Raw genomic sequence first — 25,648 nt, forward strand, 5'->3', positions numbered from 1 at the left:
CAGATGATGTTGAGTGATTTGTGCCCTGTGATTATTCCCCAACCTCTGTCGGAGCCCATGCTTTGAATAGATCGATTATTTTCTACCTTGTTGTGTTTCTATCTGGTTTCTGTCCAATTTTGCCCCCTCTCTCCCTCCCTGACCTCCTATTATTTCCTGTGAAGCTGCTGCAGTGCTAAAGATTTCCAATCCCAGCTCCTCCTTCCCAACAAGTCCCTCCTAGCCCTCCTCCATCCTCAGCCTCCCTCCCTTCTAATACCCCCCCCCCCCCTCCCCTTCATCACCTCCATCCTCATCTGTGTGATCCTCCTACCCTACCTCTCGGCTGCAGGAGGGGGCTGGCAGGCAGCACCCAGACTCACCGAGACCAGGATTGGATGAGGTCTTGCTGCCTGCAGAAGGAGAGTCTGCCCTTCTCCCTTGTGGAGATAGCAATTGGGACCTGCACTATGCCAAGGTGCCATGGTGGCCGTATGTGGGAAACTGACACTGGGAAATTTGTGGTGGAGATATGAGGATTATCAGTGGAACAAACCCAGGGCGCCTAGTAGCCATGGAGCCTACTGGAGCAAGCCTTGCCCTCTGAGTGCCCCCTCTGTGCCAGCTGTGTGTCTCTACTGCAGGAGGACCAGGAGGAGGGGGCATTGCTGCCAGGAGGTGGATGGTATGGTCCATGCTAGAGGTAGGTGTTCTCTGACTGCAGTGTCTGTCGGAATGGGATGACATGACAGAAAGCTGCCGCTGTCCGTGGTGCTGAAGTCAGGGTTGGGTGGTGCTGAATGACAGATTCATGTTTGCGTGTTATTTTCTCATATGTGTCACAGGCAAAAAAAGGGTTCTTAGTATCTGTCACCTGATATATCACATGTACATGCTAATTACCAGAAAAGAGGAAAGGGGTGCCCACATATTGTACAATCTATGGGCTAAAATGTTTGGATGCACTGTTTTGATAGCAACTGTTATACAAACTGCATATTTCATTATAAGAATCTACCTTGCTGGGAATATGTTGCTGGCAGAAAAAAAAAAATATCAACTAATATACTGACAGTGGAGATTTGATGTGAACTGGCTTCTCATATCTCCTATCTGGGTATTCTTCTTCCAAACAACAGCAATCAAACAGCCGTCTCAGCTTCTCCTCTATAAAGCTGTCTCACAGGCACTGGCATTATGGTTTATTGGAGTCAGATATTGCCAAGAGACCCAGTTTGGAAGTATTAAGAGCTTTGAAGCAAAGATAGAGGCCAAAAGGCCCTGTCATATTTTTGGGATGTTGTGAAAATGCTGAGGTTTTGGCATATGAAGATGTTTTCTCTTGCTTATCATGGAGCCAAAAAAAAAAAAAAAAGCAATTCTCAGGAGTCTTGTTCCTTTTTTTTTTTTTCATTAATGTGTGCTTGCTTTTGGCTGCTGGTCATATTCTATCTGTTGTGTCCTTGAGGAATGCGGTACATATTTTTGCAACCTTCTTCAAATTATATTCTCACCAAAAATGGTGTGTGTGTATGTATGGGGGGTGGGTGGAGATAATATGTAGACCACAAGTCAGTTTGTGCAGATCTTTGGAGCAATATTGGAAGGTCAGACAGGTATGTTTAAAATGGGGAGGTAACCGGGTTTTTTTGGGGTGTGAGCACTGGCCATTTTGTGTTCTTTTAGGAAGTTGTGCTGACATTCACAGAAACACTTTGTGAATTTACCTACACATATGTCCTGGCTTGTGCTGTTTATATTCACATCCATATATTTGGTAACAAAATTTCCTTCCACCAAGGGCCATCTGTTCCAGTCTGGCTCCCATAACATCTGTCTATCACTGCTCCATTTTGTAAAAAAAAATAAAAAATGTATCCATGTTATAATGATCTGCAGCATAAAAGGGGGAAGCAATTCAGTGCATTTCTTCAATGAGGAGATTTTACTGTACGTGACCAAATCACTGAAAGAAAGAAAAAAAACACTCCTCATCCATCAAATTACTCAAGGTTGGACGATTACCTGACTGGCAATGTATGCAGTAAATTGTGACAGGTTCATAAGTAACCAAATAACTGTTTGCATTATGTCCATCGACTAGTACAATTTAAGCAAGACGATTACCATCATAAATATGCCCCCCCCATCCTGGAGATTATTTATATCAGAAGTGATCAGTGTTTTTTTTAGGCCTTCAACAAAATGCCTGAATGACTTCAGAGAATAATGATGTTAATGTGAACATGCACAGGAATTATATAGTGTACTGGATAATATAATTCACCATATACATGTCAAATGGAAAGTTAGTAGCTTGTTAAAGGTTTACATTAATGTCTAATCTCGTGGATGTCTCATCTTGTTGTTATTACATATTCCCCCCCCCCCCATTAATACATGTTGTTTTGTCTTCAATAAATCAGTTGATGTTGACTTTGAGGTTTGATGTTGGTTGATGATGAAAGGATGAAGGCAGGGAGGGGAAGGAGAACTTGGCTATTATTGTGAGAGCTCGAGGAGGTTTTCCATTAGCACTAATGACAGACATGAGGTTGTAGGACTCTAACTCAAGTGGGGGCAGGTTCTGATGATCATTACCTCTCTCAGTCAGACAGTGTTTATAGGTGGATATGTTGATTCTGGGATGAGTGACACATACATTAAACTGTGCCAGCTTTTGAAAAAAATGTCAGCACTCAAACAGAATATTATATTTCCTTTTAACAGACATATTAAAGTCATAAAAGTGCCTTATTCACATATACAGAACTTTGCAAACTTCACAGGTCTATTCTTCAAATGCACAGAACTTTAAAGACATTGCAGATCTTATCTTTATAAGTGCAGAGCTTTGCCAAAACTCAAAGGTCTGTTCTTCAACCTCTTCTATAAATGTGCAGAGCTTTCCCAAACTCACAACAGTCTAAAACGTTACATTTGTCACAGTGGTCACATACAGATACCTCTCCTGACCTCACAGGTACAGGCCTGCCACAATATTACCTAGTCTTCACGTGTACAGACCTTTCAAAGATGTCAACAAGTCTTTTCTATGCAAACATAATGTTTATATATATACAGTATAGATATATGATTTATTTATTAGGGGTCATGTGATAATATTACCTAAAACTACCAATAAACCTTACCTGAACACTAAGATTTGTTTTATATGGGACAGATTGATCTGGGCTGTAGCTCTAAACTCCATGAGCCTCCTATTGTAAAGCAAAACTGGCCTCTAAACCTCACCCCCACTATTAGACTTTTATTATAAAACAGAACCTGAGTTGCCCTCTAAACCCCACCCTGAGCCTTTTATTATACAGAGGACTTACACTGGCAAGTAAACACCAGTCTGATAATAAGTCTCCTATGAGAAATCAGGATTTAACCTCAGCTCTGAAGCTCCTTTTTTTGCAGAAGGACTTGAGTAACCCACTAAAGACAAACCCTGAGCCTCCTATTAAACAAATGCATCTAACCAAGCCTCTAAGCCCCAACTAGCTCTATTGTAAACACAGCTTACAAACTGGTCTCTTTATTTCACTCCAGCCATTAGCCTCCTTTTTTACACCAGGACCTTATCCACCCTTTAAACCCTATCTGGCCCCAAACCACTTGCACAGTAACATGTGAATTAGCTCTTCAACCCTGAGCCTCCAATTATAAAGCTACAGCTCAGATAGCCTCTGAACCACACTCCGGTAACAAATCTATTAGACAGCAGCACCTGAATCCGCCTGTTAACTCAACCTTAACCTCCTACTATGTTGCAGCCTCTTATCTATGAACCTAGCTTCAACCCTGAATTCCCTATAATAATGCAGCTTGTATGTTATCCACCAGAACCTCATTCAACCTCTAAGCACAAATTGGACTCTAGCCACCCAAACTGGAGTCAGTGTACAAGATTGGCTAAATGTGGAGCAATGTGTCTTCTTTTCCATTTCTGCCTGTGTTCTATAAGCTTTTAGGAAGGCTGAACCAAAATAAAAAAGCTGTGATAAGTAAGGCGCTCAACACGTCCGCCCAGGAAGCCACATCCTGCGGTCAGGGCTAAGTTGGATGCAGAGGAAAGAAGCGCAGGTCACATTACCAGGAGATCAATAGTGCTCATAGAGAGGAGGAGGCAGGATGGAGGGGGGACATTGTGAGCAGATATCTTGATCTGAGCTTGGGATGTCTGTGGGTTCTTGTAGTGGCAACAGCAAGTGTCTTAGTGATTGAAGATGTGTGGTGGCATCAGCTAGAAGTAAAATATATCATGAACATCATACAACCAACACTGCTTGACTTTTTCAAATGTTTATTTTGTAAGACTAGGTCTTGTTGCTACACGTACACCCAGCACTGAGCAAACACCAGGCCACAGATAAGATACTCTTGTATAACAGACTTTACTGCTCATTTGTACAGACAAATACAGGAGTTTAAAGGACATAAAAATGGACTTTACCATGCTCTGCATAACTAGGTATTTATTTTCAACAAAGGATAAAAAGAGATCAAAATATATTTGATAATAGAAGCAAATTGAAAAGTGTTTTGTAATTTTGCATACTCTGGGCCATATTTATCAAGCTCCGGCTCTGAGGCGGCGGACAGTCATTGCCTAAAATCAACCCGATCCAATACGATCGGATTGATTGACACCCCCTGCTGGCGGGCCGATTGGCCGCAAATCTGCAGGGGGCGGTATTGCACCAGCAGTTCACAAGAACTGCTGGTGCAATGATAAATGCCGAGAGTGTACGCTGTCTGCATTTATCGATGTGCGGCGGACATGATCCGCAATATCGGACCATGTCCGCTCGCACATTGATAAATAGGCGCCTCTGTCTCAATCATGAAAGTTTAATTTTGACTTTGCTGTCCCTTTAAAGGGACATAACACCCACATTTTTTATTTCATTATTCAGATAGAGAATATAATTTTAAACAACATTCCAATTTACTTCTATTATATAATTTGCTTCATTCTTCAGAAATCCTTTGTTGAAGAAATAGCAATGCACATGGGTAAGCCAATTACACGAGGCATCTATGTGCAGCCGCCAATCAGCAGCTACTGAGCCTATCTAGATATGCTTTTCGGCAAAGGATATCAAGATAATAAAGCAAATTAGATAATAAAAGTAAATTAGAAAGTTGTTTAAAATTGCATGTTCTTTCTAAATCATGAATTTGTGTTGCATGTCCCTTTAAGGTAATTGCAGAGCATCAAACAGATTTTTAGCATATATATTAAAGGGACATGAGTCAAAATTAAACCTTTATGATTCAGATACAGCATTACATTTTATGAGACTTTCTAATTTACTTCTATTATCAAATTTACTTTGTTTTCGCGATATTCTTTGTTGACAAAACATATCTATGTATGCTCAGCAGTAGCAGTGCACTACAGGTAGATAGCTACACATATATTCCTCTTGTCATTGGCTCACTATATGTGCCTAGCTAACTCCCAGTATTGCATTGCTGCTCCTGGAACTGTCTTTAAATATGTGTTTAACCTTTATAGGGGTTAAACACATAGAATAATTTATGATTGCATTACTGCTTGCATATAAATAACACATTAGAGCATTATCTGTTTGTTCTTTTAGGATTTAATGGTTTAGTAAGTCTGTCCAGTTATAGTATATAGATTAATATTAAGCCACAGTCATACAAAAAATAAACAACAGCTATAGTGGTTTCAAATGTGTATTTAAAGGGACATGAAACCCATTTTCTTTCTTTCATGATTTAGATAGAACATGTAATTTTAAACAAATTTCCAATGTACTTCTATTATCTCATTTGCTTCATTCTCTTGACGTCCTTTGTTGAAAAGCATATCTAAATAGGCTTAGCAGCTGCTGATTGGTGGTTGCACATATATGCTTCATGTGATTGGCTCACCCATGTGCATATATATTGATTCAACCAAGGACATCTGAAGACTAATGCAAATTAAATAATAGAAGCAAATTTGAATATTTAAAATTGTATTCTCTACCTGAATCATAAGAAAAAATATATCCCTTTAATGTTCATACAAAGACAACTTTCATTGAGTCAGTCAGATGGTTGACAGCTCAAATTGATAGCAGATTAACAGGTTATAGTATCATATCTGAGCCATAACAAATAATATGGTGGTTCTAGATTAATAATAGGGGTGTGCATTCTTTATTGTAGTAACCACAAACCTCAAGGGTGCCATGTGAGAGATTTTAATGTTATGCCATTACAGTACAAAAGTACATTCCCTCATTTGTTACAGCATCTAAGTTTTAGCACTAGCAACCCTGCAAGTCTAGGTGTTTAAAGGCACAGTCTAGTCAAAATTTAACTTTCATGATTCAGATAGGGCATGTAATTTTAAACAACGTTCCCATTTACTTTTATCATCAAATTTGCTTTGTTTTCTTTGTATTCTTTGTGAAAGCTAAACCTAAGTAGGCTCATATGCTAATTTCTAAGCCCTTGAATGCTGCCTCTTATCTCAGTGAATTTGACAGCTTTTCACAGCTAGACAGCGCTAGGTCATGTGTACGATATAGATAACATTGTGCTCAGTCCCGTGGAGTTATTTGTGAGTTAGCACTGATTGGCTAAAATGCAAGTCTGTCAAAAGAACCGAGATAAGGAGCAGTCTGCAGAGGCTTAGATACAAGGTAATCACAGAGGTAAAATGTATTTTAATTTAACAGTGTTAGTTATGCAAAACTGGGGAATGGGTAATAAAGGGATTATCTATTTTTTTAAACAATAAAAGTTCTGGAGTAGACTGTCCCTTTAACTCCCTACAAACAAGTTAAACACATAGATAAAACAGCACTCCGGAGCCACAGATAATTGCTGGTCCTGTGCAAACTCAGCCAGTGAACCAACCAACGCCTGCAGCCACACAATACAGCTTTACAGTTGCTGATGATGACTGGTTCACCAGAACCAGCAGTTCTCTGTGGCTCACAATCAATATAAGGGCCCTTTAAATTAGGATTACAAAATAAATAAATGAATAACCGAGAGACACATCATTCTGTGATTCCAACTGTAATAAAATATAAATGTATTATGTATTTACTATTAGTTATGTCATGCACATGCCTTTTTCCCCATTTAACAGTGTTGTATTCCGTCCAAATTTTTCTGGGCTTTAGCGCCCATGGACGGAATACAACATCCTAACAGCTTTGCTTTCTTAAAGCCACTGTCGCTTCCCTGATGGGATCGCAGTCTGGAGGGAGTGCCTAGCAGCATCATAGGGACAACTTTCCAATTTACTTTTATTATTTAATTTGCTTTATTCTCTTGTTATCCTTTGCTGAAAGGTTTATCTAGGTAAGCTCAGGAGCAGCAAAGAACCTAGGTTCTAGCAGCTGATTGGTGGCTGCATATATATATATAATGATTATAATTGGCTCACCCATGTGGTCAGTTAGAAACCAGTAGTGCATTGTTGCTCCTTCAACAAATTTTACCAAGAGAATGAAGCAAATTTGATAATAGACGTAAACTGGACAGTTGTTTAAAATTGTATGTTCTACCTAAATCATGAAAGACAAATTTGTGGGTTTCATGTCCCTTTAAGTTTAGGGATAATACTCACGTGGATCACTTAAAGGGCAATTAATCTTACAAATGTTTCTGCCGCATCTTGGTCCCTGCAGCGAATAGTACTAGTTAAGGCTTTCCAAGCCTTCGGTGATATTTATTGACCTATTGATCTACACCCCTAGTGGGTTCATGTTTACACTTGTAAATGACCACTCATCCCCTCCAGGATTTGTATTTTCAGTGTTAAATCACCATCAGGCAGTTTACAGCCAATCCCATAGCTCCATTCACCTTAAAGGGACATAGCATAGTTTAAAGGGACATATTACATGAAAGAACAGTAGTTAAACATTAAAGGGTACGGTGTACTGTAAAATTGTACTAAATGTGTTTCCAATGAATACCAGCTACACAGTGTGAAATGTATGAGAAATTGTTTCTTTATTTTTGTATATGAAATAGCTGCTTTTCTGCTTTGAAACCAAAAGCCTAAGACACTAAATCCAAATGTTTTCTTTCATGATTCAGACAGAGCAGCAATTTTAAGCAACTTTCTAATTTACTCCTATTATGAATTTTTCTTCATTCTCTTGCTATCTTTATTTAAAAAGCACAAATGTGATGCATAGGAGCCGGCCCATTTTTGGTTGAGAACCTGGGTTATGCTTGCTTATTGGTGGGTAAATGTAAGCCTCCAATAAGCAAGCGCTATCCAGCGTGCTGAACCTAAAATGGGCCGGGCTCCTATGCTTTGAATTCCTGTTTTTTAAATAAGGATAGCAAGAGAATGAAGAAAAAATGATAATAGGAGTAAATTAGAAAGTTACTTAAAATTGCTGCTCTATCTGAATAATGAAAGAAAAAACTGGGTTTGGTATCCTGTCACAGATACCGGGCCGCAAAGGTTAAACCTCTACCCCCTACTACCTCACCCCCTCCTGTTTCTCAGTGGATTTTGGGCTCCTGAGAGGGGCTGTGATCTCCCACACCTTTTGTTTCCTTTATTTTATAATGTGAACTTTGTCAGAGAAGAGCTCATCTCTAACCGGGAAAACCCTTCTAGGCTGGCCGGGCTCCTGGAACTGCCGGCCGGCCGCACCGCAACGGATACCCGCCTTACCCCTCTCAGGCTGGCCGTGCTCCTGGAACTCCTGGTAGGCCGCATCATGCCAGTCACACGCTAATTTTAACCCTGGTGGCTCCAGCAGCCCTTTGCCCCAGAGCTCTCCTCTTTTGGGGATTGGTAGCCCCTAGGGAGGTCAAGAGGTGGGGAAATTGCCGGAGGGGAGCTTCTTTAGGAACTGAGGGTTTTGGACATCCCAAACCCTCTATCTTTACCGGGCTGTAACCCTAATCCTAACCCTCCGGGACCGAGAGCTTTTAAATGACACCATGGAAATGCCGCTGCTCCCCCGGGATCACCCCGAAACCACCACCTCTGGGTCCTGGGACTCTGGAGTGTGGGTTTCCTAATAAAATCAGTTCTTGTTTCCCCTGAATGTGAATCTGTCTAGTTATTTGGGGGGATAGCTATAATCACTTTCTTAGCTACATAGTGACCTGATGTCAGGGAAAGGAAGGACCCTCTGGCAGAGCTATCCAGTTAGGGTAGCTGGAGTCTGTCACAGGGTGGGATCCTGCATACTGGTGCTATCTGGTATCAGGATGGGCTACTGGCTGTAATCACTTGGCTACACAGCTGCAGTCGGCAGGGAGGAAGCAGGACCCTTTTGGCAGAGCTACCCAGTCGGGGTAGCTGGGGTATCCGTCATATATCCCTTTAAGGGGTTGATTATAAGTGTAGCGCTATTTTGCGCTCCAGCTCGCAAGTTCATTTTGCTAGACAGAGGCATTTTGCGCACATCAGATTGCACTCGTTTTACAAGTTGAAAGTAAAAAGTTTGCACGCAAAAAGTTGAACTTCAATAATCGTGACCGCGTTAATGTATTCTCCCATAGACTTCAATGGAGCGTTAAAACTGCAAAAAACAAACACACACCCATATGCCCGCTAACTCGACCACGTTTATTTATAAGCGCTATATATATATATATATATATATATATATATATATATATATATATATATATATATATATATATATATAATGATTATATATAGTTATAGATATCAACAGCAATATGTATGTGACTGTATCATTTGTTTTGAATAACTTAGGTACTGGGGTAGGTACAGAGGCAGGTGATGCTGGAGAGGCTGCATGTAGCTTTAGTGAATAATTTGCATAAAATAACATAGGACCTGGGTTAGCTGGAGAGGCTGAATGGAGCTTTAGTGAATAATTTGCATACATAACATAAGAACTGGGTTAGCTGGAGAGTCTCTTGAAGCTTGAGAGGATGGAGGAAGCTTTAGTCAATCACTTGCCTAAACATAACGTAGGAATTGTGGTCTCTATATAGACTGTTGGACTGGAAAGGCTGAAGGAAACTTTAGTGAATCATTTGCATAGAATAATATAGATACTTTGGCAGCTGGAGAGGCTAGAGATGCTGTAGAGTCTGAAGAGAACTTTAGTGAATCATTTGCATAGAATAATATAGGTACTTTGGCAGCTGGAGAGGCTAGAGATGCTGTAGAGTCTGAAGAGAACTTAAGTGAATCATTTGCATAGAATAATACAGGTACTGTGGCAGCTGGAGAGGCTGGTGATGCTGTAGAGTCTGAAGAGAACTTAAGTGAATCATTTGCATAGACTAATATAGGCACTGTGTCAGCTGGAGAGGCTGGTGATGCTGTAGAGTCTGAAGAGAACTTAAGTGAATCATTTGCATAGAATAATATAGGTACTGTGTCAGCTGGAGAGGCTGTGGATTCTGAAGAGAACTTTAGTGAATCATTTGCATAGACTAATACAGGTACTGCGGTAGCTGGAGAGGCTGGTGAAGCTGTAGAGTCTGAAGAGAACTTAACTGAATCATTTGCATAGACTTATAGAGGTACTGTGGCAGCTAGAGAGGCTGGTGATGCTGTAGAGTCTGAAGATAACTTTAGTGAATAATTTGCATAGAATAATATAGGTACTGTGGCAGCTGGAGAGGCTGGTGATGCTGTAGAGTCTGAAGAGAACTTTAGTGAATAATTTGCATAGAATAATATAGGTACTGTGGCAGCTGGAGAGGCTGGTGATGCTGTAGAGTCTGAAGAGAACTTAAGTGAATCATTTGCATAGAATAATATAGGCACTGTGTCAGCTGGAGAGGCTGGTGATGCTGTAGAGTCTGAAGAGAACTTAAGTGAATCATTTGCATAGAATAATATAGGCACTGTGTCAGCTGGAGAGGCTGGTGATGCTGTAGAGTCTGAAGAGAACTTAACTGAATCATTTGCATAGAATAATATAGATACTGTGGCAGATGGAGAGGCTGGTGATGCTGTAGAGTCTGAAGAGAACTTTAGTGAATAATTTGCATAGAATAATATAGGTACTGTGGCAGCTGGAGAGGCTGGTGATGCTGTAGAGTCTGAAGAGAACTTAAGTGAATCATTTGCATAGACTAATATAGGCACTGTGTCAGCTGGAGAGGCTGGTGATGCTGTAGAGTCTGAAGAGAACTTTCATTTGAATAGAATAATATAGGTACTGTGTCAGCTGGAGAGGCTGGTGATGCTGTAGAGTCTGAAGAGAACTTTAGTGAATAATTTGCATAGAATAATATAGGTACTGTGTCAGCTGGAGAGGCTGGTGATGCTGTAGGGTCTGAAGAGAACTTAAGTGAATCATTTGAATAGATTAATACAGGTACTGTGTCAGCTGGAGAGGCTGGTGATGCTGTAGAGTCTGAAGAGAACTTAAGTAGATCATTTGCATAGAATAATATTGGTACTGTGGCAGCTGGAGAGGCTGGTGATGCTGTAGAGTCTGAAGAGAACTTTAGTGAATCATTTGCATAGAATAATATAGGTACTGTGGCAGCTGGAGAGGCTGGTGATGCTGTAGAGTCTGAAGAGAACTTTAGTGAATAATTTGCATAGAATAATATAGGTACTGTGGCAGCTGGAGAGGCTGGCGATGCTGTAGAGTCTGAAGAGAACTTTAGGAATCATTTGCAAAGATTAATATAGGTACTGTGTCAGCTGGAGAGACTGGTGATGCTGTAGAGTCTGAAGAGAACTTTAGTGAATCATTTGCAAAGAATAATATAGGTACTGTGTCAGCTGGAGAGACTGGTGATGCTGTAGAGTCTGAAGAGAACTTTAGTGAATCATTTGCAAAGAATAATATAGGTACTGTGGCAGCTGGAGAGACTGGTGATGCTGTAGAGTCTGAATAGAACTTAAGTGAATCATTTGCAGAGAGTAACATAGAAACAACCTCTAAACTATTACGCATTTTGCCGGATTGTTATAGTTTCTTACCATAGCTCCCTAAGGACCTAATACAAGTCTATTCTGTGAAATGCTTGACCATGCCCTCTATCTGCCCACACCCTACCAGCTCTGATCAACATGTGCCACCCCGCCCCTAGTTTACAATAACTTCCCTTCCTGACTTCGCTTACAAAGCCATAAGCTCCTTATATCCAGATCTTGTATAAGATGTTGGGAGTTATGATAGAATAACATAAAAACTAGTGAAACTGCAATTGTGTTGGGCTGAAATACCAAAAATAACTGACACATAATAGTTTTATATTAATTTCCTGTTTAGTGTATTAAAATCCATTTGATGCCACAATGTTAGTTCATATGGGCCGTACCCGAATCTCCAGTTTCAGCCCTCCTTCTCTTATTCTATGTTCATTACCAACTGAGAGATTAGTGATATTTACCAAAACAGCTACATAAATAGCACAGGAACTGGTTTATCTGGAGAAACTGATGGGAGCTTTAGTGAATCAGCTATATAGAATAACATAGGAAAGATTGTAGCTGGAGAGGCTGGTAATGACTGAGATGATAGCAGGAGCTTTAGTGAACAATTTGCTTAGAATGTCATAGGAACTGGTGTAGCTGGAGAGGCTGGTGAATCTTGAGATACTAGATGGAGCTTTAGTGAATCATTTGCTTAGAATAACATAGGAAGTGATGTAGCTGGAGAGGCTGGTGAAGCCTGCGATACTAGATGGAGCTTTAGTGAATCATTTGCTTAGAATAACATAGGAAGTGATGTAGCTGGAGAGGCTGGTGAATCTTGAGATACTAGATGGAGCTTTAGTGAATCATTTGCTTAGAATAACATAGGAAGTGATGTAGCTGGAGAGGCTGGTGAAGCCTGAGATACTAGATGGAGCTTTAGTGAATCAGCTATATAGAATAACATAGGAAGTGATGTAGCTGGAGAGGCATGTGAATCTTGTGATACTAGATGGAGCTTTAGTGAATCATTTGCTTAGAATAACATAGGAAGTGATGTAGCTGGAGAGGCTGGTGAAGTCTGAGATACTAGATGGAGCTTTAGTGAATCAGCTATATAGAATAACATAGGAAGTGATGTAGCTGGAGAGGCTGGTGAAGCCTGAGATACTAGATGGAGCTTTAGTGAATCAGCTATATAGAATAACATAGGAAGTCATGCAGCTAGAGAGGCTGGTGAAGTCTGAGATACTAGATGGAGCTTTAGTGAATCGTTTGCTTAGAATAACATAGGAAGTGATGTAGCTGGAGAGGCTGGTGAATCCTGAGATAATAGATGGAGCTTTAGTGAATCATTTGCTTAGAATAACATAGGAAGTGATGTAGCTGGAGAGGCTGGTGAAGCCTGAGATACTAGATGGAGCTTTAGTGAATCAGCTATATAGAATAACATAGGAAGTCATGCAGCTAGAGAGGCTGGTGAAGTCTGAGATACTAGATGGAGCTTTAGTGAATCGTTTGCTTAGAATAACATAGGAAGTGATGTAGCTGGAGAGGCTGGTGAAGCCTGAGATACTAGATGGAGCTTTAGTGAATCAGCTATATAGAATAACATAGGAAGTCATGCAGCTAGAGAGGCTGGTGAAGTCTGAGATACTAGATGGAGCTTTAGTGAATCATTTGCTTAGAATAACATAGGAAGTGATGTAGCTGGAGAGGCTGGTGAAGTCTGAGATACTAGATGGAGCTTTAGTGAATCATTTGCTTAGAATAACATAGGAAGTGATGTAGCTGGAGAGGCTGGTGAAGCCTGAGATACTAGATGCAGCTTTAGTGAATCATTTGCTTAGAATAACATAGGACGTGATGTAGCTGGAGAGGCTGGTGAAGCCTGAGATACTAGATGGAGCTTTAGTGAATCAGCTATATAGAATAACATAGGAAGTCATGCAGCTAGAGAGGCTGGTGAAGCTGTAGAGTCTGAAGAGAACTTTAGTGAATCATTTGCAAAGAATAATATAGGTACTGTGGCAGCTGGAGAGGCTGGTGATGCTGTAGAGTCTGAAGAGAACTTTAGTGAATAATTTGCATAGAATAATATAGGTACTGTGGCAGCTGGAGAGGCTGGTGACGCTGTAGAGTCTGAAGAGAACTTAAGTGAATCATTTGCATAGACTAATATAGGCACTGTGTCAGCTGGAGAGGCTGGTGATGCCGTAGAGTCTGAAGAGAACTTTAGTGAATCATTTGCATAGACAAATACAGGTACTGTGGCAGCTGGAGAGGCTGGTGATGCTGTAGAGTCTGAAGAGAACTTAACTGAATCATTTGCATAGACTAATACAGGTACTGTGGCAGCTGGAGAGGCTGGTGAAGCTGTAGAGTCTGAAGAGAACTTAAGTGAATCATTTGCATAGACTAATACAGGTACTGTGTCAGCTAGAGAGGCTGGTGATGCTGTAGAGTCTGAAGAGAACTTAAGTGAATCATTTGCATAGACAAATACAGGTACTGTGGCAGCTGGAGAGGCTGGTGATGCTGTAGAGTCTGAAGAGAACTTAAGTGAATCATTTGCATAGACTAATACAGGTACTGTGTCAGCTGGAGAGGCTGGTGATGCTGTAGAGTCTGAAGAGAACTTAAGTGAATAATTTGCATAGACTAATATAGGCACTGTGTCAGCTGGAGAGGCTGGTGATGCTGTAGAGTCTGAAGAGAACTTAAGTGAATCATTTGCATAGACTAATACAGGTACTGTGTCAGCTGGAGAGGCTGGTGATGCTGTAGAGTCTGAAGAGAACTTAAGTGAATAATTTGCATAGACTAATATAGGCACTGTGTCAGCTGGAGAGGCTGGTGATGCTGTAGATTCTGAAGAGAACTTTAGTGAATCATTTGCATAGAATAATATAGGTACTGTGTCAGCTGGAGAGGCTGGTGATGCTGTAGAGTCTGAAGAGAACTTTAGTGAATAATTTGCATAGAATAATATAGGTACTGTGTCAGCTGGAGAGGCTGGTGATGCTGTAGAGTCTGAAGAGAACTTTAGTGAATAATTTGCATAGATTAATACAGGTACTGTGGCAGCTGGAGAGGCTGGTGATGCTGTAGAGCCTGAAGAGAACTTTAGTGAATCATTTGCAAAGAATAATATAGGTACTGTGTCAGCTGGAGAGACTGGTGATGCTGTAGAGTCTGAAGAGAACTTTAGTGAATCATTTGCAAAGAATAATATAGGTACTGTGGCAGCTGGAGAGGCTGGTGATGCTGTAGAGTCTGAATAGAACTTAAGTGAATCATTTGCAGAGAGTAACATAGAAACAACCTCTAAACTATTACGCATTTTGCCGGATTGTTATAGTTTCCTACCATAGCTCCCTAAGGACCTAATACAAGTCTATTTTGTGAAATGCTTGACCATGCCCTCTATCTGCCCACACCCTACCAGCTCTGATCAACATGTGCCACCCCGCCCCTAGTTTACAATAACTTCCCTTCCTGACTTCGCTTACAAAGCCATAAGCTCCTTATATCCAGATCTTGTATAAGATGTTGGGAGTTATAATAGAATAACATAAAAACTAGTGAAACTGCAATTGTGTTGGGCTGAAATATCAAAAATAACTGACACATAATAGTTTTATATTAATTTCCTGTTTAGTGTATTAAAATCCATTTGATGCCACAATGTTAGTTCATATGGGCCGTACCCGAATCTCCAGTTTCAGCCCTCCTTCTCTTATTCTATGTTCATTACCAACTGAGAGATTAGTGATATTTACCAAAACAGCTGCATAAATAGCACAGGAACTGGTTTATTTGGAGAAACTGATGGGAGCTTTAGTGAATCAGCTATATAGAATAACATAGGAAAGATTGTAGCTGGAGAGGCTGGTGATGACTGAGATGATAGCAGGAGCTTTAGTGAACAATTTGCTTAGAATAACATAGGAACTGGTGTAGCTGGAGAGGCTGGTGAATCTTGAGATACTAGATGGAGCTTTAGTGAATCATTTGCTTAGAATAACATAGGAAGTGATGTAGCTGGAGAGGCTGATGAAGCCTGAGATACTAGATGGAGCTTTAGTGAATGAGCTATATAGAATAACATAGGAAGTGATGTAGCTGGAGAGGCTGGTGAATCTTGAGATACTAGATGGAGCTTTAGTGAATCATTTGCTTAGAATAACATAGGAAGTGATGTAGCTGGAGAGGCTGGTGAAGCCTGAGATACTATATGCAGCTTTAGTGAATCATTTGCTTAGAATAACATAGGAAGTGATATAGCTGGAGAGGCTGGTGAATCCTGAGATACTAGATGGAGCTTTAGTGAATCAGCTATATAGAATAACATAGGAAGTGATGTAGCTGGAGAGGCTGGTGAAGCCTGAGATACTATATGCAGCTTTAGTGAATCATTTGCTTAGAATAACATAGGAAGTGATATAGCTGGAGAGGCTGGTGAATCCTGAGATACTAGATGGAGCTTTAGTGAATCAGCTATATAGAATAACATAGGAAGTGATGTAGCTGGAGAGGCTGGTGAAGTCTGAGATACTAGATGGAGCTTTAGTGAATCAGCTATATAGAATAACATAGGAAGTGATGTAGCTGGAGAGGCTGGTGAAGCTTGAGATACTAGATGGAGCTTTAGTGAATCAGCTATATAGAATAACATAGGAAGTCATGCAGCTAGAGAGGCTGGTGAAGTCTGAGATACTAGATGCAGCTTTAGTGAATAGTTTGCTTAGAATAACATAGGAAGTGATGTAGCTGGAGAGGCTGGTGAAGCCTGAGATACTATATGCAGCTTTAGTGAATCATTTGCTTAGAATAACATAGGAAGTGATATAGCTGGAGAGGCTGGTGAATCCTGAGATACTAGATGGAGCTTTAGTGAATCAGCTATATAGAATAACATAGGAAGTGATGTAGCTGGAGAGGCTGGTGAAGTCTGAGATACTAGATGGGGCTTTAGTGAATCAGCTATATAGAATAACATAGGAAGTGATGTAGCTGGAGAGGCTGGTGAAGCCTGAGATACTAGATGCAGCTTTAGTGAATAGTTTGCTTAGAATAACATAGGAAGTGATGTAGCTGGAGAGGCTGGTGAAGCCTGAGATACTAGATGGAGCTTTAGTGAATCATTTGCTTAGAATAACATAGGAAGTGATGTAGCTGGAGAGGCTGGTGAAGTCTGAGATACTAGATGGAGCTTTAATGAATCAGCTATATAGAATAACATAGGAAGTGATGAATCTAGAGAGGCTGGTGAAGTCTGAGATACTAGATGGAGCTTTAGTGAATCAGCTACATAGAATAACATAGGAAGTGATGTAGCTGGAGAGGCTGGTGAAGCCTGAGATACTAGATGGAGCTTTAGTGAATCAGCTATATAGAATAACATAGAAAGTGATGCAGCTAGAGAGGCTGGTGAAGTCTGAGATATTAGATGGAGCTTTAGTGAATCATTTGCTTAGAATAACATAGGAAGTGATGTAGCTGGAGAGGCTGGTGAAGCCTGAGATTCTAGATGGAGCTTTAATGAATAATTTGCTTAGAATAACATAGGAAGTGATGTAGCTGGAGAGGCTGGTGAAGTGAGAGATACTAGATGGAGCTTTAGTGAATCATTTGCTTAGAATAACATAGGAAGTGGTGTAGCTGGAGAGGCTGGTGAGGTCTGAGATATTAGATGGAGCTTTAGTGAATCATTTGCTTAGAATAACATAGGAAGTGATGTAGCTGGAGAGGCTGGTGAAGCCTGAGATTCTAGATGGAGCTTTAATGAATAATTTGCTTAGAATAACATAGGAAGTGATGCAGCTGGAGAGGCTGGTGAAGCCTGAGATTCTAGATGGAGCTTTAGTGAATAATTTGCTTAGAATAACATGGGAAGTGATGTAGCTGGAGAGGCTGGTGAAGTCTGAGATACTAGATGGAGCTTTAGTGAATCATTTGCTTAGAATAACATAGGAAGTGATGTAACTGGAGAGGCTGGTGAAGCCTGAGATACTAGATGGAGCTTTGGTGAATCAGCTATATAGAATAACATAGGAAGTGATGTAGCTGGAGAGGCTGGTGAAGTCTGAGATTCTAGATGGAGCTTTAGTGAATCATTTGCTTAGAATAACATAGGAAGTGGTGTAGCTGGAGAGGCTGGTGAAGTCTGAGATTCTAGATGGAGCTTTAATGAATAGTTTGCTTAGAATAACTTAGGAAGTGATGTAGCTGGAGAGGCTGGTGAAGCCTGAGATACTAGATGGAGCTTTAGTGAATCATTTTCTTAGAATAACATAGGAAGTGATGTAGCTGGAGAGGCTGGTGAATCTTGAGATACTAGATGGAGCTTTAGTGAATCATTTGCTTAGAATAACATAGGAAGTGATGTAGCTGGAGAGGCTGGTGAAGCCTGAGATACTAGATGGAGCTTTAGTGAATCAGCTATATAGAATAACATAGGAAGTGATGTAGCTGGAGAGGCTGGTGAATCTTGAGATACTAGATGGAGCTTTAGTGAATCATTTGCTTAGAATAACATAGGAAGTGATGTAGCTGGAGAGGCTGGTGAAGCCTGAGATACTAGATGGAGCTTTAGTGAATCAGCTATATAGAATAACATAGGAAGTGATGTAGCTGGAGAGGCTGGTGAAGCTTGAGATACTAGATGGAGCTTTAGTGAATCAGCTATATAGAATAACATAGGAAGTGATGCAGCTAGAGAGGCTGGTGAAGTCTGAGATACTAGATGCAGCTTTAGTGAATAGTTTGCTTAGAATAACATAGGAAGTGATGTAGCTGGAGAGGCTGGTGAAGCCTGAGATACTATATGCAGCTTTAGTGAATCATTTGCTTAGAATAACATAGGAAGTGATATAGCTGGAGAGGCTGGTGAATCCTGAGATACTAGATGGAGCTTTAGTGAATCAGCTATATAGAATAACATAGGAAGTGATGTAGCTGGAGAGGCTGGTGAAGTCTGAGATACTAGATGGAGCTTTAGTGAATCAGCTATATAGAATAACATAGGAAGTGATGTAGCTGGAGAGGCTGGTGAAGCCTGAGATACTAGATGCAGCTTTAGTGAATAGTTTGCTTAGAATAACATAGGAAGTGATGTAGCTGGAGAGGCTGGTGAAGCCTGAGATACTAGATGGAGCTTTAGTGAATCATTTGCTTAGAATAACATAGGAAGTGATGTAGCTGGAGAGGCTGGTGAAGTCTGAGATACTAGATGGAGCTTTAATGAATCAGCTATATAGAATAACATAGGAAGTGATGAATCTAGAGAGGCTGGTGAAGTCTGAGATACTAGATGGAGCTTTAGTGAATCAGCTACATAGAATAACATAGGAAGTGATGTAGCTGGAGAGGCTGGTGAAGCCTGAGATACTAGATGGAGCTTTAGTGAATCAGCTATATAGAATAACATAGAAAGTGATGCAGCTAGAGAGGCTGGTGAAGTCTGAGATATTATATGGAGCTTTAGTGAATCATTTGCTTAGAATAACATAGGAAGTGATGTAGCTGGAGAGGCTGGTGAAGCCTGAGATTCTAGATGGAGCTTTAATGAATAATTTGCTTAGAATAACATAGGAAGTGATGTAGCTGGAGAGGCTGGTGAAGTGAGAGATACTAGATGGAGCTTTAGTGAATCATTTGCTTAGAATAACATAGGAAGTGGTGTAGCTGGAGAGGCTGGTGAAGTCTGAGATATTAGATGGAGCTTTAGTGAATCATTTGCTTAGAATAACATAGGAAGTGATGTAGCTGGAGAGGCTGGTGAAGCCTGAGATTCTAGATGGAGCTTTAATGAATAATTTGCTTAGAATAACATAGGAAGTGATGCAGCTGGAGAGGCTGGTGAAGCCTGAGATTCTAGATGGAGCTTTAGTGAATAATTTGCTTAGAATAACATAGGAAGTGATGTAGCTGGAGAGGCTGGTGAAGTCTGAGATACTAGATGGAGCTTTAGTGAATCATTTGCTTAGAATAACATAGGAAGTGATGTAGCTGGAGAGGCTGGTGAAGCCTGAGATACTAGATGGAGCTTTAGTGAATCAGCTACATAGAATAACATAGGAAGTGATGTAGCTGGAGAGGCTGGTGAAGCCTGAGATACTAGATGGAGCTTTAGTGAATCAGCTATATAGAATAACATAGAAAGTGATGCAGCTAGAGAGGCTGGTGAAGTCTGAGATATTAGATGGAGCTTTAGTGAATCATTTGCTTAGAATAACATAGGAAGTGATGTAGCTGGAGAGGCTGGTGAAGCCTGAGATTCTAGATGGAGCTTTAATGAATAATTTGCTTAGAATAACATAGGAAGTGATGTAGCTGGAGAGGCTGGTGAAGTGAGAGATACTAGATGGAGCTTTAGTGAATCATTTGCTTAGAATAACATAGGAAGTGGTGTAGCTGGAGAGGCTGGTGAAGTCTGAGATATTAGATGGAGCTTTAGTGAATCATTTGCTTAGAATAACATAGGAAGTGATGTAGCTGGAGAGGCTGGTGAAGCCTGAGATTCTAGATGGAGCTTTAATGAATAATTTGCTTAGAATAACATAGGAAGTGATGCAGCTGGAGAGGCTGGTGAAGCCTGAGATTCTAGATGGAGCTTTAGTGAATAATTTGCTTAGAATAACATGGGAAGTGATGTAGCTGGAGAGGCTGGTGAAGTCTGAGATACTAGATGGAGCTTTAGTGAATCATTTGCTTAGAATAACATAGGAAGTGATGTAGCTGGAGAGGCTGGTGAAGCCTGAGATACTAGATGGAGCTTTGGTGAATCAGCTATATAGAATAACATAGGAAGTGATGTAGCTGGAGAGGCTGGTGAAGTCTGAGATTCTAGATGGAGCTTTAGTGAATCATTTGCTTAGAATAACATAGGAAGTGGTGTAGCTGGAGAGGCTGGTGAAGTCTGAGATTCTAGATGGAGCTTTAATGAATAGTTTGCTTAGAATAACTTAGGAAGTGATGTAGCTGGAGAGGCTGGTGAAGCCTGAGATACTAGATGGAGCTTTAGTGAATCATTTTCTTAGAATAACATAGGAAGTGATGTAGCTGGAGAGGTTGGTGAATCTTGAGATACTAGATGGAGCTTTAGTGAATCATTTGCTTAGAATAACATAGGAAGTGATGTAGCTGGAGAGGCTGGTGAAGCCTGAGATACTAGATGGAGCTTTAGTGAATCAGCTATATAGAATAACATAGGAAGTGATGTAGCTGGAGAGGCTGGTGAATCTTGAGATACTAGATGGAGCTTTAGTGAATCATTTGCTTAGAATAACATAGGAAGTGATGTAGCTGGAGAGGCTGGTGAAGCCTGAGATACTAGATGGAGCTTTAGTGAATCAGCTATATAGAATAACATAGGAAGTGATGTAGCTGGAGAGGCTGGTGAAGCTTGAGATACTAGATGGAGCTTTAGTGAATCAGCTATATAGAATAACATAGGAAGTGATGCAGCTAGAGAGGCTGGTGAAGTCTGAGATACTAGATGCAGCTTTAGTGAATAGTTTGCTTAGAATAACATAGGAAGTGATGTAGCTGGAGAGGCTGGTGAAGCCTGAGATACTATATGCAGCTTTAGTGAATCATTTGCTTAGAATAACATAGGAAGTGATATAGCTGGAGAGGCTGGTGAATCCTGAGATACTAGATGGAGCTTTAGTGAATCAGCTATATAGAATAACATAGGAAGTGATGTAGCTGGAGAGGCTGGTGAAGTCTGAGATACTAGATGGAGCTTTAGTGAATCAGCTATATAGAATAACATAGGAAGTGATGTAGCTGGAGAGGCTGGTGAAGCCTGAGATACTAGATGCAGCTTTAGTGAATAGTTTGCTTAGAATAACATAGGAAGTGATGTAGCTGGAGAGGCTGGTGAAGCCTGAGATACTAGATGGAGCTTTAGTGAATCATTTGCTTAGAATAACCTAGGAAGTGATGTAGCTGGAGAGGCTGGTGAAGTCTGAGATACTAGATGGAGCTTTAATGAATCAGCTATATAGAATAACATAGGAAGTGATGAATCTAGAGAGGCTGGTGAAGTCTGAGATACTAGATGGAGCTTTAGTGAATCAGCTACATAGAATAACATAGGAAGTGATGTAGCTGGAGAGGCTGGTGAAGCCTGAGATACTAGATGGAGCTTTAGTGAATCAGCTATATAGAATAACATAGAAAGTGATGCAGCTAGAGAGGCTGGTGAAGTCTGAGATATTATATGGAGCTTTAGTGAATCATTTGCTTAGAATAACATAGGAAGTGATGTAGCTGGAGAGGCTGGTGAAGCCTGAGATTCTAGATGGAGCTTTAATGAATAATTTGCTTAGAATAACATAGGAAGTGATGTAGCTGGAGAGGCTGGTGAAGTGAGAGATACTAGATGGAGCTTTAGTGAATCATTTGCTTAGAATAACATAGGAAGTGGTGTAGCTGGAGAGGCTGGTGAAGTCTGAGATATTAGATGGAGCTTTAGTGAATCATTTGCTTAGAATAACATAGGAAGTGATGTAGCTGGAGAGGCTGGTGAAGCCTGAGATTCTAGATGGAGCTTTAATGAATAATTTGCTTAGAATAACATAGGAAGTGATGCAGCTGGAGAGGCTGGTGAAGCCTGAGATTCTAGATGGAGCTTTAGTGAATAATTTGCTTAGAATAACATAGGAAGTGATGTAGCTGGAGAGGCTGGTGAAGTCTGAGATACTAGATGGAGCTTTAGTGAATCATTTGCTTAGAATAACATAGGAAGTGATGTAGCTGGAGAGGCTGGTGAAGCCTGAGATACTAGATGGAGCTTTGGTGAATCAGCTATATAGAATAACATAGGAAGTGATGTAGCTGGAGAGGCTGGTGAAGTCTGAGATTCTAGATGGAGCTTTAGTGAATCATTTGCTTAGAATAACATAGGAAGTGGTGTAGCTGGAGAGGCTGGTGAAGTCTGAGATTCTAGATGGAGCTTTAATGAATAGTTTGCTTAGAATAACTTAGGAAGTGATGTAGCTGGAGAGGCTGGTGAAGCCTGAGATACTAGATGGAGCTTTAGTGAATCATTTGCTTAGAATAACATAGGAAGTGATGTAGCTGGAGAGGCTGGTGAATCTTGAGATACTAGATGGAGCTTTAGTGAATCATTTGCTTAGAATAACATAGGAAGTGATGTAGCTGGAGAGGCTGGTGAAGCCTGAGATACTAGATGGAGCTTTAGTGAATCAGCTATATAGAATAACATAGGAAGTGATGTAGCTGGAGAGGCTGGTGAATCTTGAGATACTAGATGGAGCTTTAGTGAATCATTTGCTTAGAATAACATAGGAAGTGATGTAGCTGGAGAGGCTGGTGAAGCCTGAGATACTAGATGGAGCTTTAGTGAATCAGCTATATAGAATAACATAGGAAGTGATGTAGCTGGAGAGGCTGGTGAAGTCTGAGATACTAGATGGAGCTTTAGTGAATGATTTGCTTAGAATAACATAGGAAGTGATGCAGCTGGAGAGGCTGGTGAAGTCTGAGATACTAGATGGAGCTTTAGTGAATCAGCTATATAGAATAACATAGGAAGTGATGTAAGATGAAGAGGCTGGTGAAGCCTGAGATGATAGATTAAGCGTTAGTGAATAATTTGCTTACAATAACATAGGAATTGGTGTAAAAGAGGCTGGTAACTCTGGAGAGGCTAGAGGGAGCTTTAGTGAATTATTTGCTTACAATAACATAGGAATTGGTGTAAATAAAGAGGCTGGTAACTCTGGAGAGGCTAGAGGGAGCTTTAGTGAATCATTTGCATAACATAAAGGACCATAAAAACAACAGAATTGCAACAGCACTGTAATTTATTTTCCTGACAAATTGAAAAATTGACCTCGATTTGAATCATGGGACAACCATCAGCAAATCACAGACTCATATGCATATATTGTGACCTTTTGCATACTCAGTAGTTGCTGGTACATCAGAAAGTGTGCTTATAAAAGACCAAAGGGGAGGGGGGGGGCTCTAGTATAATGATTACCCCATGTGTCCCCAATTGTGATTGGCCCTTGTTTTCCAATCCCATATAAGTTCATCATGGAAGTGTAATGCAAAGTATCTTAAAACTACATGCTTTGTTTGAATCATGGGAAATTAATTTTGCAAAACAGTTTATGTAAATGTCTTTGGCTGTACAATATTTGCATGTCTGTTTTGTTATGGTAAAATATTCTTGTTGGGAACAACAAGCATTAATTCTAGAAGCTTACTGTAGCTGCTTGCCGTCTTTTGGAGGTGTGGACCAACAGGCTGGACTGGTTAGGGCACACAGGGTATTTGCCCGTGGGTGGGGACAGTTGTGGCCCGGGCCTTGGTGCCTTAGATACACGCAGTCATCAGCATTATTATTTGTGCATGCCCTGCCTCGCTGTGTCTGTGAACCAATCACAGAGAAGCAACTCCTCTTGATGATGCCTGTTGGTGTCTTTTTTTTTTTTTGTAATTGCAGATGTCTGGGGTGCTTTGTCTGTACAAAGACTTAAAAGGACATGAAACCCAATTTTTTTCTTTCATGATTTGGAAAGAGCATGTCCTTTTAACCCCTTAACGACCGAGGACGTGCAGGGTACGTCCTCAAAAAAAAGGCAGTTAATGCCTGAGAACGTACCCTGCACGTCCTCGGTTTGGAAAGCAGCTGGAAGCGATCCTGCTCGCTTCCAGCTGCTTTCCGGTTATTGCAGTGATGCCTCGATATGGAGGCATCCTGCAATAACTTTTTTAAGCCATCCGGTGCAGAGAGAGCCACTCTGTGGCCCTCTCTGCACCGGAGATCGGTGGTTCCCGGCGTTGGTGGGTGGGAGCCGGACCGGGAGGCGGGTGGCGGCCATCGATGGCCCTGGTTATGTGCAGGGGGGGCGGGATCGTGGGCGGGGATGAGCGGGGGCGCGCACGGGCGCGCGCGCGTGCACGGGAGGGCGGGGGCGGGCGCGTGCACGGGGAGGGAGCGGGTGGGAACCGCTACACTACAGAAAATGAGTTAGTAAAAATGTTTAAATGCCCTAATATTTTTTAAAAAAAAAAAAGATCAGCAAGGTGGTGGGGGTTTGTCTGTGTGGGGGGGAAGCTACACTACAGAAAAAAGACAAATAAATATAAAAAAAGCCCTTTTTTTTTGCAAACTGGGTACTGGCAGACAGCTGCCAGTACCCAAGATGGCCCCCAATGAGGCAGAGGGGATGGTCAGAGAGCGGTTTTGGGGGGGATCAGGGAGGTTGGGGGCTAAGGGGGGGATCCTACACCCTAGCATATGTAAATATGCTAAAAAAAAATTATTTATTTTTTAAAAAACCCTTTTATTTTAGTACTGGCAGACTTTCTGCCAGTACTTAAGATGGCGGGGACAATTGTGGGGTGGGGGAGGGAAGGGAGCTGTTTGGGAGGGATCAGGGGGTGGGATGTGTCAGGTGGGAGGCTGATCTCTACACTAAAGCTAAAATTAATCCTGCAAGCTCCCTACAAACTCCCTAATTAACCCCTTCACTGCTAGCCAGAATACACGTGTGAGGCGCAGCAGGATTTAGCGGCCTTCTAATTACCAGAAAGCAACGCCAAAGTCATATATGTCTGCTATTTCTGAACAAAGGGGATCCCAGACAAGTATTTACAACCATTTGTGCCATAATTGCACAAGCTGTTTGTAAATTATTTCAGTGAGAAACCTAAAATTGTGAAAAATTTAACTTTTTTTTCAATTTGATCGCATTTGGCGGTGAAATGGTGGCATGAAATATACCAAAATGTGCCTAGATCAATACT

At 41.0% G+C, this 25,648-nt stretch overlaps 1 protein-coding gene across 1 annotated transcript in view; it reads left to right on the forward strand.

Annotated features, from left to right (window-relative positions):
* The first annotated feature begins 579 nt into the window (after nt 1-579).
* The window catches only part of LOC128636014 (leucine-rich repeat and fibronectin type III domain-containing protein 1-like), a 183,562-nt gene continuing 158,493 nt past the window's right edge, over nt 580-25,648 (forward strand). Inside the window, exon 1 of the mRNA XM_053689085.1 lies at nt 580-682. The gene's annotated coding sequence lies outside the window, so the exon portion shown is untranslated. The remainder of the gene's footprint in view (nt 683-25,648) is intronic.

The sequence above is a fragment of the Bombina bombina genome, chromosome 7 (genome assembly GCF_027579735.1).
Source record: "Bombina bombina isolate aBomBom1 chromosome 7, aBomBom1.pri, whole genome shotgun sequence".
Taxonomy (NCBI): Eukaryota; Metazoa; Chordata; class Amphibia; order Anura; family Bombinatoridae; genus Bombina; species Bombina bombina.